Source organism: Diceros bicornis, chromosome 9 (genome assembly GCF_020826845.1).
Source record: "Diceros bicornis minor isolate mBicDic1 chromosome 9, mDicBic1.mat.cur, whole genome shotgun sequence".
Taxonomy (NCBI): Eukaryota; Metazoa; Chordata; class Mammalia; order Perissodactyla; family Rhinocerotidae; genus Diceros; species Diceros bicornis.
The window spans coordinates 6,188,463-6,207,848 of record NC_080748.1 but is presented as its reverse complement, the minus strand read 5'-3'; positions in this window follow the sequence as shown (position 1 = coordinate 6,207,848).

Sequence of the window (19,386 nt, the reverse complement as noted above, 5' to 3'; positions counted from 1 at the left end):
ATTACTTCCCAATCAGTTCAGAAGCCAAAAAAGGAGATTTGAGATACTACAATTATTACCTGTTATTAAATCTTAGGATAACTCAATAACTGTATCAATTCTATCTTTATTTCATGCACGTAGCCATATCTTCCATCTACTAACATACACTCAACATACACATTCCATATACACCTTTGAAAAAAGGATCTACTTACAAATAGCTTGGCCTTGGGGGTTTCTTTGAGCAATTGCCCAACGACTTGAGCAGGAAGCAACTTCCCTCTTTTACTTTCACCCTTGTGGTGTAACTACTTTAATAAAAACTTTCTTTTAGAGAGGAGCAGCCACGCGACATCCTTCTAAAGGTGCCGCTGAGGCAGTGTGTTTGCAAAGTAGGTACGCGCTCTCAAAGACAAAATGCTGTAAACTGGTAATAATTGTTTTTCAATCATACATCTCACTAGAATATTAGTCTATATTTTTTCCCTTAATTTCTTTTTATTAATAGTTTGACAAAGCTATTATTTTATGTAGCAATTTACAAACTCAATAGCATGTACTTCTTCCAATATGATGCAAAGCTGGCAGTTACCATCATACTCTCCTTCTTGCCGGTGGGATGTTGGTTTGCTATAATAACTCTCACACCCCAGCTTTCTCCGTCAGCCCTGCTCAGTGTCCCTGCACGCAGCCCTTTGCAGCAATATGTCCCCACTGTGCAATTAGAGGATCCCCCGGGTATCTGCTCCCACCAACTGGAGCTCCTAGAGGGTGGAGACCATGTTTCGTCTGCTGCTTCAAGCCTTACACAGCCCCCAACACCTACCAGGCACTTCATCAATGTTTAAGAATGAAAGGGCTGGCCCTGTGGCTTAGCCGTTAAGTGCGCGCGCCCCGCTGCTGGCAGCCCGGGGTTCAGAACCCCGGGCGCGCACCGCTTCTCCGGCCATGCTGAGGCCGCGTCCCACATACAGCAACTAGAAGGATGTGCAGCTATGACATACAACTATCTACTGGGGCTTTGGGGGGAAAAACATAAATAAATAAAATCCTTAAAAAAAAAAAAAAAATGAAGAAATGCCTTGACACAAGGAGCTAGTCATTCCAAAGGAGACAGAGTGGAATGGAAACGGTAGGAGTCAGAGAAGAGTTTAAAATGTAGAAAGAAGAGGGCTTCTGAAGAAGCCTAGGACAGAAACAGTTTCTTGACTGAGGGTTCACAAATTCCTGAAAGAGAGTGGTCTGACTGTGAACGCCTATGCCCACTCCCAGCAGATGTAGTTTTTATGGCCGTCTGTGCACTAGAGATAAATGTTTATAAACAGTATATAGTTCTCAGTCATAGTGTGGTTTTGTCATCGTTATGAAGTCCTGAGTTAAAGAATGTGTTTAGGCATTATTAAGACATATCCCTGAACCAGGACACCATTGATAGTTCCCGGCAAAACCCAAGGATCCAAAGGGGCCCAAACAAAGTCACAACACTCCTTAAGACAGGCATCCTTGAAAAGGCTTATTATCCTGATTTAGTATACTACAGGTTGCATTAACAATTATTTCACTGTTCCTCAGAAATCATGAGAAATCAACTAGCAAATAAGAGCAGGAAAATATCTTTACTCCATAAACCCTGTGGTTTGTTGATATAACTGTAGAGATTGCCTTTCCCATAAAAGGTACAGGAAAAAAAGTCTAAAATTAGCATGATAAATGCAGCGTCTAAATAAATACGATACAGATAGAAAGAGTAAAAATAATTAGCTTCCAAAATAAAAAGATCTCAATTTCTCCAAATTCAAGACAGTCATGTTAAAGAGTCGTTTTATGTAACACAGCATCACAGAGAATTCAGAATCTCAGCTGAGGAAAGAAAAATCCCTAAAGTAGTTTCCCTCACCAAACTACCTCACAATTTGGAGCCTAAATTCATGCACATAAATGGTTCGTGTGCCATTTTCTTCCTTGATGAATGCCACAATTTTGGCAAAAAGGAAATTCATAGCACCAGCTATTTTTGTTATGCAAACACACTAAAAAGGATTCTGGCTATTTTTCATATTGAATCAAAGTACGTTTTCCATCTCGGCATAACTCTATAACTGAATTAACTTTTTCTTCTCAAACCTTCCTAAGCTACTGAAACCTATTTTTTTAATAATATGTGAAAATTAAAAAGAAGAAAAAATCCAAGACAAGCTTAAACATGAACTCTCTGAGATGCTGACTTTACTAGGTAGCACACAATTCCATAAATATGCTAGAACACTCTATTCTGATTTAATGTACTTAAATACATTCTAATATATTTCATGTTATTTTGGAGGATACCTTCCCATTAGCCTCAAATTATATTACATTTGGGAATTTGGAAACATTGACCTTGCCATATGTAGTGGAACTTACTAACTTTCATGTTCTGAAATAAGATTGTTGCCCACTTAACAAGCAAGGCTTTCACTTAAAGTCCTTCCTCATAAGAATTTTATAAGAAGCTTTTACTGTAGCTAGTCTCAGAAAACGTGATTTGATGCATAGTAGATTCATATTTGTGTAGTATAGCCGTACTACATAATGTTAAACAATAATTTTTAAAACTAGAAATTGAGTACAACGTTTTTCCAGATTCTCCACCAGTTTCATCATTTACAGTGAGATGTTTCTACATGTTTCAAGCTATAATTTTATTTTCACAATTAAAATTTTATAACTTTATAATTTTATGCAAAAAAAATAAGAAAACCTATTCTGAAGGAGTGGAAAGGCATGAAAATTTTAACTAACAAAAGTTTTAAAAAATCTACTTGCAACACAAAGGGAAAAGCAGAATAAACCATCTGCTATTATACAGTGAAAAGAGATACTCAAGCAAAAGACCCGTTCCTCCAAATTTGTGTAATTCTCATTTGAAGATTTATTAGCATTCATGGACATTTCTGTATATAGATATTATCATATGTGCACTTCATAAATATTGGCGTTATTCCTTGACTTGTCAACATTCTCAGATAGAAAAATGCTACCAAAATGTGAAACAGTATGTGCCAGGAGCTAAGCTAGGCTCTACGTCTGCCTGGTAGTTTATAATACCTGCAGAAGTGCAGAAATATCTACTGGATAGTCTCTAACCCAGTGAACCTATCCTATAAGGACGTCTGTTTTTCCACGGTTTGATCACGCTTCGCCCTTCACCATGGCCTGTGGACGTGAGCACATATCAGTAGCACTCTGAACAGATATCAAGGCAAGGCAGTGGCACCAAACATCAAAACAGTAATTTTTGAAATAATATTTGAATGTTTCTTAAAAGGTACAGGAGAAATGAGGGAGGGAAATCAGAACTTTGCCATTTTAGAATTTAGAAGTGTTTTTATTTTGACTGACACATTGTTGCCAAAAGGGAACATCCAGAAGGCTGGGCATCAAGCATAATCTCTTCATTACTTAGAGCCTCTGATGCCAGACCTGTTTCTCACTATAACAGAAAAGCTCATGACACAGTGTCATCCTTGACCCTCAACACCAGGATTCCGTTAGCGTTTCACAAGGATCCACGATATTTATTGAATCCCCAAGAGGCTATTCAAAAGTTATGGATGGCAATTTCCATTTATCTTAGATGACAATCACAGCTTTACATTTTACTCATTGGACAAAGATAGGACTAAAAATATATTATTCATTCGTTTTGAAAATATCACAACTCTGAGCCATTTCTTTAAAAATATCTCCTATTAAACTGTCATTTAAACAGCAAATACTCTAAGAGATATTTACAACCGTCAGGTGCACTGAAGACAACTGCCTTCCACTAGGTGAAGATACATACACCCTCACACACTCACACACACACAGCACAGACACACCCTCACACACTCACACACACACAGCAGAAATGGCCTGAACATGTGGCCGTAATCTCTCCTAAAGCATTACAAGTAAAAAGACTGATAATACACAAAAACTCAAAGTGTTTGGACCGGTATGACTACTTCAATCTCCTTCAGCTATTATTTTTTTTAAGCCAGTGTTCCAGTAACTGAGATACTGAATAAATGGTCAAAATAAAGATGCAGTAGCACTTAAGCTCTTCAAATACATTCCGTTTTACAGACAAGGAAACTAAGCCCACAGAATGGAAGTGACTTGCTTAAAGTTGTACATAAATTAGAGACAAGAATTTCGGGGGATTGTTAAATTTCCATGGTAATTACGATTTTTGAATTTTTTAAAAATTCTCTTAATCACAGAATACAGTATTTCTTTCATTAAAATGTTTTTATAAGGTTAGAGAACTGAAATAACTGTGAACTCCTCAAATTCCATTCCTTGTAATAGATTTGGAATGGCCCTTTGACAATGTGTTACAGATTCCAAAGGCAGAAAGGAGGGATGAGCTAGACTTCTCAGATGGAAGAGGAAAAAGCAATCTCCTGAGAACCAGCTACAGTCAACATGCCATTTAGAGAGATTAATATCTTCACTCCCCAAAACTCAGCCAGATATTTTTATTTTGTTGAGGGGTGGTAATTTTTGATTTATAGAGAGTCTCAAGAATTTGTTGCTTAATTCCACTTGGGTAATAAAATCTCTGGATATCGCTATTTTGAAATATTTTAAACGGTCCATCATCAAAAGCCCTCACCTCCTAAAAGGCCTTCAGCCATTTCCTATTTCATGCATCTTGCATGAAATCGTCCCTCCGGAAGATTTCTGAGCTGTAAACAGTCAGGATGTAAGACCTTTAACAGCAGGCAAAACATCAGCATGTGACACACCCTGACAGAAATTCAAACTCTCCTGTGCTTTCTGTAGTTTTCCTAGCTACTGCCTAGCGTGGTTATCTAGGACAACTGCGGTGTTTAAACAAGGGTGTGCAAGATGGGGTCAAGGGGAGTCGGATGGGTTAATGTTTGTTCAGCACTTTGGACTAGACAAACTCGACACTGGGCCTATTGTACTAAATATAAAAGGTGCTTTATTTGACACAGGAGACCAAACAATGGTAAAGTAAAAGGTTAAGTGTAAGAGCTGAGGGAGAGGAAGAGAGAGACCACACTACTATAAAATTGATGTACAGATCCCTCCATATATAAATGATCCACACTGATTAAGCCTCTTACTGCTACTTTCCATCCCAGAGAAATAGACGAGCTCCAGTTCCGCTTTCTGAACAAGGCATTTGCAACCGCGACTCTTGGTGCTGTTGAAAATCTCTCAAGTCTTTGCAGTCATGTTGAAATCACAGAATTCACCTCACAGAGAGGATGTTTGAAGAAATAAAGCTAGAATACAAAATATAATCTCTCGGATCCCTGCCATCTTTAACAGTCTGTAGAGTAATGGAATACGACTAACTCCATTTCTAAACTTTCCTAGAAATCGTTCATTCACACACCTCTCTTCACACGTTCCACAAATACCTCTTAGAGACCACTGTGGGAAAGAGGCAGTGCAAGCCGCTAGAAGGTAAAGCCAGTGTCTACCCTAGAGCAGATTGGGTCTTGCATGAAGCCCAGAACCCACCTCTGATTAGTCTGTGGTTAGTCATCCAGGAGAGGAGCTACACCCACGAGTGTGACCGAAATTCAGAAGAGGAAGGCATTATGGTCTGGGAGAACAAGACAGGCCAATGAACACAGGAACATTGTAACTGGACTTTTAAAGAGGTTACAGATTTCAATGAAGAATGATAAAGTCTCCATTTAGGGTGCCCTTAAAACCTTATGGGAGATTTAATTCTTTAAATAAAACGCAACGTCTTCTAAAGTGAGGAGAGAAAACAAAAGCCTTCGTTTTGCAAGAGGATATCAGAGCACACCAACCCCTCTGCCAGAGAATTGGGGAGTGAGGAAAGAGCTATCTCCGTTAAAAAGAAACAGCTGGGCCCTGAGTGGTCCAGAGCCTATAAAACTCACACTTTGTTACTTTCAGATTAATATTCTCTTTGGATCTAAGTCTTTAGCCAGGAAAAGTGCATCTTTGAAAGAAGAATAAGCAAGAGCATTTTCTAGCCAGAAAAGGCCGCGCACCCTCGTTGTCACATGAGGCTTTCCTGACAATGCTGCTTCTAGTCCTCCTGTCCTCAGTGACGAGCACTCTGTTCATTCACTCAGTGGTTGTTCAGTGAGGTGCTGTCTGCTGGATGCTAGAGACACGATGGTGGGCAGGCGCAGTCCCTGCCCGAAGCAGGCTGTAGTTTAGCGGGTGCAGGACAAGCAAGCAGACATTCTCCCTTCCAACAGCTGCACTGGTCTGGAAGGGAGTGAGTGTGTGTGAAATGCCACCTCATAGACTTGGATTAAGCCAGGAACCGTGGCATTCAGAGCCACAGGATACCTTAAGGAGCTTGTTCAGATAGGCCTGGAAAAGGAGGCCCACAGAGATCAAGTGATTTGGGTCGGTCTCAAATCTATACTCTGACAATAATTCCGTGGTCTCCCATCACTCCACCGAGCCTTCTTCACCCTACAGAGCATTTTGGCGACCTCTCAATATTTTACTATTGCTCAACAAATAAAGACTTTAGCAATTATCTTCGACGTGCACGTCGGTTGAATAATAGGGCTTAAATATCTCTGAGCTATTTAGACCAAATTGCACATTTCTCCCTGATCCCCTGACAAAGGTGTCAAGGAAGTGTAGGTGAGATATTGTAAGTAGAGTCTGAATCCCTGGAGGATTTTGCCTGCTGCTGCCCCAAGAACCCATTTGCTCTGTGCTGATCACAGGGTAAATCTCTGTGCCCAATGAAGTGTGACAACATAAAACTCTGTTTATCTTAACAGAGATCTGCTGTGTCAGTACTATTGTTTTAAATCCAGTTAAAAGTATAGTTAACTAATGATTTCTGCAATTGTGCTTCATACACAAAAGGTATTATTTTGATTAATCTAAGTTAATTGGGCTCACCACATAGTACGAATGATACCAAAGAGATTTCCTTTGTATGATATATATTTCTAATTAAACAAATCATTTGAGCTGAATAGAAAAACAACAAATGGTAATTTCTAGAAGGAATACATATGCAGGAAAGAAAATAATTTAAGACCTTCCTTTACTATTAAATGTGAGCTGAAATGCTCTTAATGGAAATCTTTTTGTTTTCCTATCCTAAACGCCTTCAGGAAAATTACCTGAAATTGCATGCAAGAAAATTCCGTTTTATGATACTGTAAAAACAAGTTTTTAGAATGTGTAACTTTTCTTGGGCTTGTCAGATTCTGGTGTTTCCACAAAACCCCAGAATTTTCAACAATTTATACCTCCCTTTGCCCTCTCCTAATTTCACAGCTTCTTCCACTTAAATTTTACTTGGTCCAATTCAGCTACTCCTTCTCAGAGGTCTCATGTTCCTCCTGGAAGATCTGGCCTGTCAGGGGCTGGGAACAGAAAAGGGCAGGCTAGGAAATGTGCCGCAGCAGAAATGCCCTCTTTCCCTGGCCAGAGACAAAGGCTGGAGAGGGACGAGGTGGACGAATTTCCAGCCCCCTAGGCCGATGGTGGTTTGACTTCCACCAAGTGGAGAGGAGATGAACATGAGGCAAGAATAGGACCCCATAAATGTACTAAAACAAAATTAAAAATAAAAACTAACAATATTACGACACAAGGAAGGACAAAATAGTAGATTAATACCTTTTTCATTGCATTAATATGTTAAGGAAAAAAAACACACACCTGAACACATGCTTCCAAAACAGCCAAGTCTCCAAGGTTCAGAAACTGATTTAAACACAGATGACTGAACTGGAAACAGAGGTACCACGGCCTGGCGACAATCTTAAGTGCCTGACTTCCAGCCCAGCACTAGCTCCAGCTGTGTGGGAGGCAGTCCTCCTGCCTTTTGCCATCTTAGAAGGATGGAGTTCTGAAGTAGAAAGAAGAAGTACCACTAGGCCAGGAAAAGCAAGACTTTGGGAACTACAAGCTGGGTAGTGGAGAAGTTGGTGAAGCTTTGACGTGTAATCCCAACCAAATACTTCACTCAGGCCATTTAGAAGTCAATGTATCTGCAGGTCCTGTCTAGTTTGGGCTAAAGAAACTCATCCTCTGCAACATCCTTTTAGCTTAGGAGAGAATTTTTTCTGCCCAGCTGAAACTCCATGTCAACAAAGAAGGGCAGCAATCAAGTGGTGAGGACTGTTCAGGTCACTCCCCTGCCTCCCATGTCTGATGTATCGTAAATGGAGGTTGATTTCCGGGAGTGGCTGAAAGAGAAGGGACTGCCTTGCACGCAAAAGACTCAACCACCAGCTTTTTCCAGATGCTAGGGCCTGGAGCTGCCTCTAGTGAACACAGGCCATTCCATCTCATTTGTTCTCTTCCTTCTTCCTGACTTCCTCTCCCTCTCACCCACTCATTTTGATGTGAAATTCAGAGTATTCACAGTTTATTCTCACTTCTTTCTTTTCATCTCCACAGCCTGACTCTCCATGGTTCTCGTTTCCAGATGCTGCTTGCACTGCCACTCACCTTGCCTTACGCATAGCTCTTCACCCACTGGCCAAGGCTGTGGAATCAATACCTTGAAAGCAAAGGGATTTATTTTTAATGAAATAAGGTAAGAGGAAACCCTAAACTTGTTCCCTCATCAGTATTTTGTGGGATACATCATGGACAAATCTCCATCCTACCCCACCCCACCCATAGGCATCCTCAACAGGTGAATTATCAATGTCACAATTAACATTTACAATTCTCTTTTATTTTATCAGACTATTCCAGACAGGTTTTTTTTTTTTTATTTTGGTGCAAATCTTTAAGTCTTCTAAGTATAAGTTTTCCTTAATTTCAACCTGTCTGTGTTTCCCATTTTGCCCATGGTTTAAGGATACAGGTGCTAATAAAAAAGGCACCATTGGAAATCACTCTGAATCAAAGTGCCATTCTTGATCTATAAAAACCAATATTTATTGTCATCCACATGAGTGAACAATGAGGCTATATCAGATTGAGCAGAGCATCTAATTTTATGATAAGATGAATCACTTTTCTTGTTGACTGCCAGTGGCTTAGAGGCACGTGGTTAGAAGCACATTATAATCATTTCGGTGAATTTTTTTACATCACAGATCCAGATTTTATAAGAGAAAAAATTATTTAAACCTTGAGAACATATTTAATGAGGCTATTCTTACTGGAAATAAACTTTTAACGTTATTATTAATTAAAGTAAATGGGGCTTAGAAGAAAAGTTTGCACTTTAAGGTATTATCAGGATTTTTATATGAACCAATTTATTTTAAAGCAAGTAAAAACAAAAAATATAGAAAAAATAAAATAATACATTATAGACGCAAAAAGAATATCTACAAAATTACAGGTGATCCATACCTGTAATAGTCTTCAATGGGTTACAAGTCTAGTAAGCAGAGTCTGTGTGTAATTCAACTTTCAATCATCCATTTACCAAGTGTTTATTAAGATCCTATTATAGGTCAGGCACTGTGGAAATAATGATGAGTAAAACAGACATGTTTCTGAACCCTTGTGGAGGAGACTCCTAAAATTGAAAAGGCAAAATAAAATGCTTCAAGGAATTAAAAGCCAAAATAAATAACAATAGTAAGAGAGATAACTGCTGATTTAAATGAATTTAAGTCTCTAGGACCAAATGGCTTATATTCAAAATACTAAAAGAATGTGCAAATATGATCACAGAGTCATTGTATTTCAACTTCAGAGAGAATAGGAGAGGTGCCAAAAGATTAGAAACAAGCAAATGTCCTGAAACACTGGGAAAAAAGCTAAAGGAAAATGGCTAGAAATTATAATTTAAGAGCTATCCAACTCCAGAAAAATTCTTGAATCAATTATTAAGTATAGGATTGTAAGCACTTTCAAAAGGAGGTGGCAGTCACAGCATTGACTCACTAAAAGTAAGCCTTGACAAATTAACCTGAGTGTGACCCACTGACTAAGATTATTAGCGTGGTAGAGCAGGAGAATGCTAGAGACACTTGGTTTCTTAATTCCAATCGGGTATTTTGAAAAGTCTCTTGTAATATTTTTTGTAGGTTGGGATAAAAATTGGAAAGTTAAAAATACAGCTTCGTAGATTCCTAACTGATCGAACTGCCGAAGACTTTTAGTTAACACAGTAAGGTCAATTTGAATTCCCAATGATATGCTAAAGTTTTAGTTCATGGGCCTGACTTGGTAGACATTTCTATTTAAAAAAAATATGGAGAAAACAATTTTTGAGCCAATGGGTGACTCTATATAATGTGTTGTATAACAGGATCAAGATTTAGAAGATCTCAACAGACTGGAACAAATAAGCCAAAAACAACAATATCAAATACACTAAGGGATGAGCATAAAGTGGTTCCATCAGGTTCAAAAAATAAACTGTACCAGTTCCCACAGATGCACCAAATGTACAGCTACACATGGAGAAATTCCCTCTGAGAGAAAATCCAGAGTGACTCCTACACGGTGGGTGAATGAGAAAATGTCCACATTGAAATGCATAGGAAAGGCTGAGACACACTCTCACCACAAACCCCACCCCCAGCACAGAGCCATAAAATCAGGAGAGAATCTCCAACTCCAAGCATCTCCCTGAAAAGCAAAGGGTTTGGACCATACGTCTAGTGCCCCAACTTTTAAGGCTCCCACCCAAAGGATGGGCTGCCAAGACATCTAGCTCTGAAAGCCAATGAGGCTTGCATCTACAAGTCTCACAGGACTATAACAAAAAAAGTAGCTGTCTTTAACAGTACTCACCATGGCTATCCCCGAATGACTCAGGGCAGAGGGAGCAGGCAAAAATGCCCGTCTCCCAGGCTTTACCTGGAAGGGGCTTGAGTGCATAGTTTACAAGCTGCTGTCTGAGGGCTCGGCACCTAATTAGCACACATCTAGGGGATGGCTGTGATCCTTCCCAGAGCCCAGGAAGCCAGTGGGCACTTCTCCCACCTTCTTCCTCCAGTTCACTCCAACAATAAAATTAGGTCACCAGCATCTCTCTGGAAAGAGGTTGTACACATATCTGGAGCCCCAGTTTTTACAGCTGCCCCCTGAAGGACAGGCGCCCAAATCACCTAGCTCAGATAGACAAAAAGGCTTGCATTCACAAGTTCTACAAGACTATAGCAAACAAAGAAGCAGTTTTTAAATGGGCACAAAATCCCCTAACCCCATCCCCTACCAGTGGTTATATACCCAGGCTCAGTGCAGAGAGAGCAGGCAAAACCCCCATCTCCCAATTTCTCCCTGAAGAGAGTTTAACTGCATACTTTCCCAGCTTCAGCCAGAGGGTCCCGCTTCTAATCAGCCTACATCTTGGTGCTGACTGTGATCCTCCCCTTTAGGATATTGATGTGTCTTGGCACACCCTCAACTACTGGGAGCCACTAAGAACAAAGACAGCAACATGGACAATCACAAAGGCTTGAGAGACGACAAGGAGCTCGAGCCATGCTGATTGACAATGTTCATCTCCTACACAAGAGCAGTCTGTCAAGACTGGGAGAGGTGATTATTTTATCTAATACAGAGAGACCAACACAGAGAGTCAAGGAAAATGAAGAAACAAGGGAATATGTCCCCCCCCCCAAAAAAAAGAAAGAAAACAAGATAAATCTCCAGAAACCAATCTTAATGAAATAGAAATAAGTGATTTACCTGATAGAGAGTTCAAATAATGGTCATAAAGATGTTTGTCGAGGTCAGGAGAGCAATGCATGAACAAAGTGAGAATTTCAACAAAGAGATTAAAAATATTAAGAAAATACAATAACTGCAATGAAAAATTGAATGAAGGGTTCAAAGGCAGACCAGATCAAGTGGAATAAAGGATCAGCAAACTTGAAAATAAGGCCGTGGAATTCATCCAACAAAAGAACAAAAAGAAAAAAGAATGAATAAGAGTGAAAATAGCTTAAGGGATTTATGATATACCATCAAGTGGAACAATATACCTATTATAGGGCCTCCAGAAGGAGAAGAGTAAAAGAGACAGAAAGTTTATTCAAAGAAATAATGGTTCAAAAGTTCCCTGACATGGGGAAACAAACAGACATCCAGATCCAGGAAGCCCAGAGTGTTCCAAATAAGATAAATCTAAAGACATCCACATCAAGACACATTATAATTAAATTGTCAAAAGTTAAAGACAAAGAGAGAATCTTAAAAGCAGCAAGAGAAAAGTAAGTTGTTACATACAAGAGAACCCCCGTAAGACTATTAGCAGATTTTTAGACAGAAACTTTGCAGGCCAGAAGGGAGTGAAGTGATATATTCAAAGTGCTGGGGGAAAAGATATGCCAACCAAGAATACTCTATCCATCAAAGTTTTCTGTCAGTATTGAGGGAGAGCTAAAAAGTTTTCCAGACAAACTAAAGATGAAAGTGTTCATCACCACTAGACCAGCCTAACAAGAAATGTTAAAGGGACTTCTTTAAGCTGAAATGAAAGAATACTAATTAGTAACATGAAAAGATATGAAAGTATAAAATTCACTGGTAAAAGTAAATTCATAGATAAATTCAGAACTTTCTAATATTGTAATAAGAGGTGAGTAAATCACTTATACCTCTTGTATAAAGGTTAAATGACAAAAGTATTAAAAATAGCTATAACTAACACAATTTTTTAATAGATATATAATATAAAAAGATGTAAATTGTGACATCAAAAACAGGGGGGACAATGTAAAAATGTAAAGCTTTTGTATACATTTGAAGTTAAGTTGTTAGCTTAAAATAGACTATTATAGTCATAAGATGTTTTATGTAAGCCTCACGGTAAACACAAGGCAAAACCTATACTAGATACACAAAACAGAAAGAGAAAGGAAACATTTGTAAACATTTATGAACCCAACATTGGAGCACCTAAATATATAAAGCAAATATTAACAGAATTGAAGGGAGAAATAAACAACAATACAATAACAGTAGGGCACTTCAGTACCCCACTTTCAACAATGGATACATCATCCAGACAGAAAATCAATAAGGAAACATTGGACTTAAACTACATATTACATCAGATAGACTTAACAGACATTTATAGAACATTCCATCAAAGGGCAGCAGAATATACATACTTCTCAAGCACACATGAAACGTTCTTCAGGATAGATCATGTGTTAGGCCACAAAAAAATTCTCAATAAATTTGGGAAGACTAAAATCATATCAAGCATCTTTTTTGACCACGATGGTATGAAACTAGAAATCAATTACAAGAAGAAAGTAGAAAATTCAAAAATATGTGGAGATTAAACAACATACTACTGAACAACCAATGGGTTAAAGAGAAATCAAAAAATATCTTGAGACAAATGAAAATGGAAATACAACATACCAAAACTTATGGGATGCAGCAAAAGCAGTTCTAAGAAGGCATTCATAGTAATAAACGCCTACTTTAAGAAACAAGAAAGATATCAAATAACCTAATTTTATACCTCAAGGAACTAGAAAAAGAGGAACAAATGAAGCCCAAAGTTAGTAAAAAGAAAGAAATAACAAAGATCAGAGAAGATAAATGAAATAGAGACTAAAATAGACAGTAGAAAAAATCAGTGAAACTAAGAGATGGGGTTTTTTTGTAAAGATAAATAAAACTGAAAAACCTTTAGCTAGACTTACTAAGAGAAAAGATTCATATAAATAAAATCAGAAATGTAATGGAGACATTACAACTGATACCACAGAAATACAAAGGATCATAAGAGACTTGTATGAAAAATTATATGCTGACAAATTGGACAACCTAGAAGAAGTGGATACATTCCTAGAAATATACAACCTACCAAGACTGAATCATGAAGAAATAGAAAATATGAATGGACTAATTACTAATAATTACTAATTTTTGAATCAGTAATCAAAAGTCTCCCGACAAAGGAAAGTCCAGGACCAGATGGATTCACTTGTGAATTCTACTAAATATTTAAAGAAGAATTAATATCAATCCTTCTCAAAATCTTCCAAAAAATAGAAGAGGAGGGAACACTTTCTCAGTCATTTTATGAGACCAGCATTACCCTGATACTAAAGCCAAACAAGGACACTACAAGAAAAGAAAATTAAGGGCTAATATCCCTGATGAATATATATGCAAAAATCCTTAAAAAATATTAGCAAACCAAACTCAACAGTACATTAAAAGGATCATACACCATGGTCAAGTGGGATATATTACTGGGAGGCAAGGATGGTTCAACACACACAAATCAATCAACATGAAACACTACAATAACAAATAGAAGAATAAGGGGGCCAGCCCGGTGGTGTAGTGGTTAAGTATGCACACTCCACTTTGGCGGCTCAGGGTTTGCAGGTTCAGATCCCAGGCATGTACCAATGCACCACTTGTCAAACCATGCTGTGGTGGCACCCCATATAAAGTAGGGGAAGATGGGCTCGGACGTTAGCCCAGGACCAATCTTCTTCAGCAAAAAGAGGAGGATTAGCATTGGATGTTAGCTCAGGGCTAATCTGCCTCCCCCCCCAAAAAAAAAGAAGAATAAAAATCGTATAATCATCTCGATAGACACAGGAAAAGCATTTGACAGATTTCAACACTTTTCTTCATAAAAACTCTCAACAAAGTGGGTATAGAAGGACTGTACCTCAAACTAATAAAGGCTATATATGACAAGTCCACAGCTAACACCATACACAACAACAAAAAGCTGAAAGCTTTTCCTTTAAGATCAGGAACAAGACAAGGATGCCCACTCTCACCACTTTTATTCAACATAGTACTAGAAGTTCTAGCCAGAGCAATTAGACAAGAAAAAGAAATAAAAGGCATCCATATAGGAAAGGAAGAAGTAATATTATCTCTGTTTGCAGATGATATGATCTTATATATAGAAAACTCTACAGACTTCACCAAAAACTGTTAGAACTAATAAATAAATTCAGTAAAGTTTCAGAATACAAAATCAATATACAAAAATTAGTTGCATTTCTATACACTAGTGAAAAACTATCAGAAAGAGAAATTAAGAAAAAAAATCCCACTTACAATTGCATCAAAAAGAATAAAATACCTAGGAATAAATTTAACCAAGGAGGTGAAAGATTTGTACAGTGAAAAGTATAAGACATTGATGAAAGAAATTGAAGAAGACACAAATAAATTGAAAGACATTCCATACTCAAGGATTGGAAGAATTAATATTTTTTAAATGTCCATACTACCAAAAGCAATCTACAGATTCAATCCAATCCTTTTCAAAATTCCAGTGGCATCTTTCACAGAAATAGAACAAACAATCCTAAAATTTGTATGGAACCACAGAAGATCCCAAATAGCCAAAGCAATTTTGAGAAAGAACAAAGCTGGAGGCCTCACACTTACTGATTTCAAACTACATTACAAAGCTACAGTAATCAAAACAGTAAGGTATTCACATAAATACAGACACATAGATTAATGGAACATAATAGAGAGCCCAGAAATAAACCCACACATATATGGTCAATTAATTTACGACAAAGAATATGCAATGGGGGAAAGGATAGTCTCTTCAATAAATGTTGAGAAAACTTGGCAGCCACATGCAAAAGAATGAAACTGGACCCCTATCTTACACCATACACAAAAATCAACTCTAAATAAATTAAGGACTTAAGACCTGAAACGATAAAACTCCTAGAAGAATATATAGGAGGTAAGCTTCTTGACATTGGTCTTGGCGATGATGTTTTGGATCTGACACCAAAAGTAAAGGCAACAAAAGCAAAAATAAACAAGTGGGACTACATCAAATTGAAAAGCTTCTAGGCAGCAAAGGAAACCATCAATAAAATGAAAAGGCAGCCTACAGACTGGGAGAAAACATTTTCAAACCACATATCTGATAAGGGATTAATATCCAAAATATACAAGGAACTCACATAGCTCAAGAGTGAAAAAAATTCCCAATTTTAAAAGTGGACAAAGGCCGTGAATAGAAATTTTTCCAAAGACATACCAATGGCCAACAAGCACATGAAAAGGTGCTTGACATCACTAATCATCAGGGAAATGCAAATCAAGACCACATGAGCTATCACCTCACACCTGTTAGGATGTCTATTCTCAAAAAGACAAGAGATAACAAATGCTGGTGAGGATGGGGAGAAAATGGAACCTTTGTGCACTGTTGGTGGGATTGTAAATTGGTGCAGCCACTATGGAAAACAGTATGGAACTTCCTCAAAAAATTAAAAATAGAACTATATGATTCAGCAATCCCACTTCTGGGTATACATCCAAAGGAATGAAACAGGATATCAAAGAGATATCTGCACTTCCATGTTCATTGCAACTTTATTCACATTAGCCGAGACATGGAAACAACCTAAGTGAACATCAACAACCTAAAGAAGATGTGGTAATAATACATACAATGAAATATTATTCAGCCATGAGAAAGAGGAAATCCTGCCACTTGCAACGATATAGATGAATCTGGAGGGTATTATGCTAAATGAAATCAGACAGAGAAAGACAAATACTGCATGGTATCACTTACATGTGGAATCAAGAAAAAAAAAAATCAAACTCATAGAAACAGAGCAAAATGGTGCTTGCCGGGGCTAGTGGGTGGGGGAAACAGGAGAAGGTTGGTAAAAGGGTTCAGACTTTCAGTTACAAGATGAATAAAATCTGAGGATCTAATGTATAACATGATGACTACTAGTTGAGAGTGTGATATCATATAATTAAAATTTGCTAAGAGACTAGAACTTAAGTTTTCTCACCAAAAAAAGGAAAATATGTGAGGTGATGGATGTGTTCATTAAATCTATGGTGGGAATTCTTTCACAATGTATAAGTATATCAAATCATCATGTTGTACACTTTAAATATATACATTTTATTTGTCAATATTCTTCAACAAAGCTTGGAAAAAAAGCAATATATTCATATGTATATATGGAACCAGAAATACGAAAAGGAACCCATTTGTTTTAAAGCATAGACAAAGCAGTGAAGAAAAGTTCAAAGAAAATTGGAGAAGTAAAATGTTTTAAAAATCCTTCTATTTGAATGAATATTTTTCCCCGTCTTGTAACTTAAATGTGTACCTTCAATGGAATTTATTATGGTCAATAAACTTGACTGTAAATTTCAATAGGCTTAAAAGCAAGCACAGCTAACTTGAAAATGGGAGGGAAATCCCCCATGGTAATAACTTCGCTTTCTAAATTTGTCCACGCGGTAATTTTCTTTCATCTTCCCATTACAGATTGAGGTGCGAATAAACCCAATCTCAAAAAAATACTTGGATAAAAACAAAACTGACTTGAAAAATAAAATAAACTGTACCAGAAGGCAAAAGCCCACATAACAGCCACCACAGCTCATGTAAAAGTAACGTGGAATGATTTTTCCTTTTTATGCTTTTGTTTTATTTGAAGAGCGATAAGAGTCAACAAAACGACATGATGGACAAAAAGGTAACACAGTTCTCAGCCGCGTGGATAGAAGTATTGCATCCAGTCTGCTCAGCCAGAATCTGGAATGATAAGGGGGGTCCAGACAAGCAGAAATACATCCGGGGGACACGATGCAGAAACTGGAAAACATGTCTTTGTGGATTGGTGGATAGACTTAGGAGAGTTTCCCTGGAAAAGGATGCAGAGAGGGAGCATGGAAGCTCCAGGCTGTGCCATGGAAAGCAATTTTATTTAGTTTATAGACCTCCGGAAAATACAAGATAGCTCAGAGAATGGAAGTTACAAGGAGGCATGCAGAATATTTTACCAATCAAATCTATTCAAAAGTGTGGTGGGCTTCCTCAATCTGGTAAGGTCTCCACTTAGTGGAAGAAGCCAAGCAGAGGTTGAATGGCCCTCTGTTAAGAAAGAGAAGTCACCAAACTGGGGAAAAGTACAACTAAAGCAGTGGTTTTCTAACTTTAGGGTGCCTCAGAATCACCTAGAGGGCTTGTAAAACTCAGATCGCTGGGCCTCCCCCTCAGAGTTCCTGATTTAGTGGGTCTGAGGTGGAGCCTGAAAATGTGCATTTCTAACCTGAGCCCAGGGGATACAGATGTTGCTGTCAGGGACCGCCCTCAGAACCTCAGAGTAAGATTTTCAACAATCTTACTCAACTCAGATCCAGTTCTAATGATTCTGTTAGATTTTCTTGGATTCTCAATGAAAGGCACCTCTGTCAAACTTATTTAACTATTCACAATTCTAAAACATGAAATCTCAGTTTTCACTACAATGATATGTTACTGAATCTGTAATTCATGTTTTAGAAAAAAATTTCACAGGAAATTTCATAGGAAATTTTATTAATTGGAATAAATTTGTTTCAAAAATAGAACTTTCAAAAACCTCAGTTGTAATTTTGTGCATTAACATGAAAGGAGCAACCTCACAAAAGAAGGATTGGAAATATATTATTTAAAATGACGTTTTCACAAGACCATGTGACAAATTGTATTTCTTGGTATTTTTCTAACAATATTATTATAAGCCAAAATTATTTTTATATACAACAACAAAATAGATGTTAAAAGGGCTGGCTTCCTAGTGTTCAATCAATCAGCAAATGCTTAATGAGTTCTTATTATGTGCAATTAGCACAAAATGATATATAAGGAGAATATAAGATATTACTTCGGCCTCCAAAAACTTGAGATCTAACTTAGGAGAGGAGCTGACACTCTTGAAAAAACAAAATTAGTAAATTCCTAAGATATGGATAAGACTAATAAGAGAGATTTTCTTTTATTCATTCATTCATTCAAAATATTTATTGACAGACAGTGTATTAAATGATGGTGATAAAATGGGGATAATTACACGAATAGCATGCTCCGCGCCCTCCAGCACTCAGTCTAGTAGGTAAGACAGACCTGTAAAGTAATCACTGCAGTCCAGCGTGGTAAGGCAAAGAGCGGAGCCATCCACCTGCACGGTCGACAGTAAAGAAGGAACCCTTGAGTTGATTGGAGAAGTCTCAATGGAGGGAGCTATTTGGGTTGGGTCTTGTGAGAGAGGATGATTTCTCCAGACACAAGATAAGGGGCAAAGGTTTTGCTGCCTAGAGGAATGACTTGGCGAAAGTCAGAGAAGTGGGAAACACCTCAAAGAGTTCAGGAAGCTGAAGGAGGCTCTGCAAGAGGACATAATGGGACTGAGTCAGGGGCAACAGAGAGGGGGAAGAGAAGCAGATCACCACGTCACAGAGGACACTTTCACCTTCAATGGAGAGTAGCGTGATCAGATTTGCATTTTTGAGGCTTACTCTGGCTGTAAGAGCAGTTGTTTACATGAAAAAGACCAAAAATGCAGACAGCAAGACCATTTAGGAGCCTATAGGAAGAGTCCACAACCAGATGATGAGAACTGAATAAAGGTGAGCCTCACAGAGTTGTGGGAAGGGGAGGGGTATGAGAATCACTAAGAGGTAAAGCCACACGTGAACAGCTTC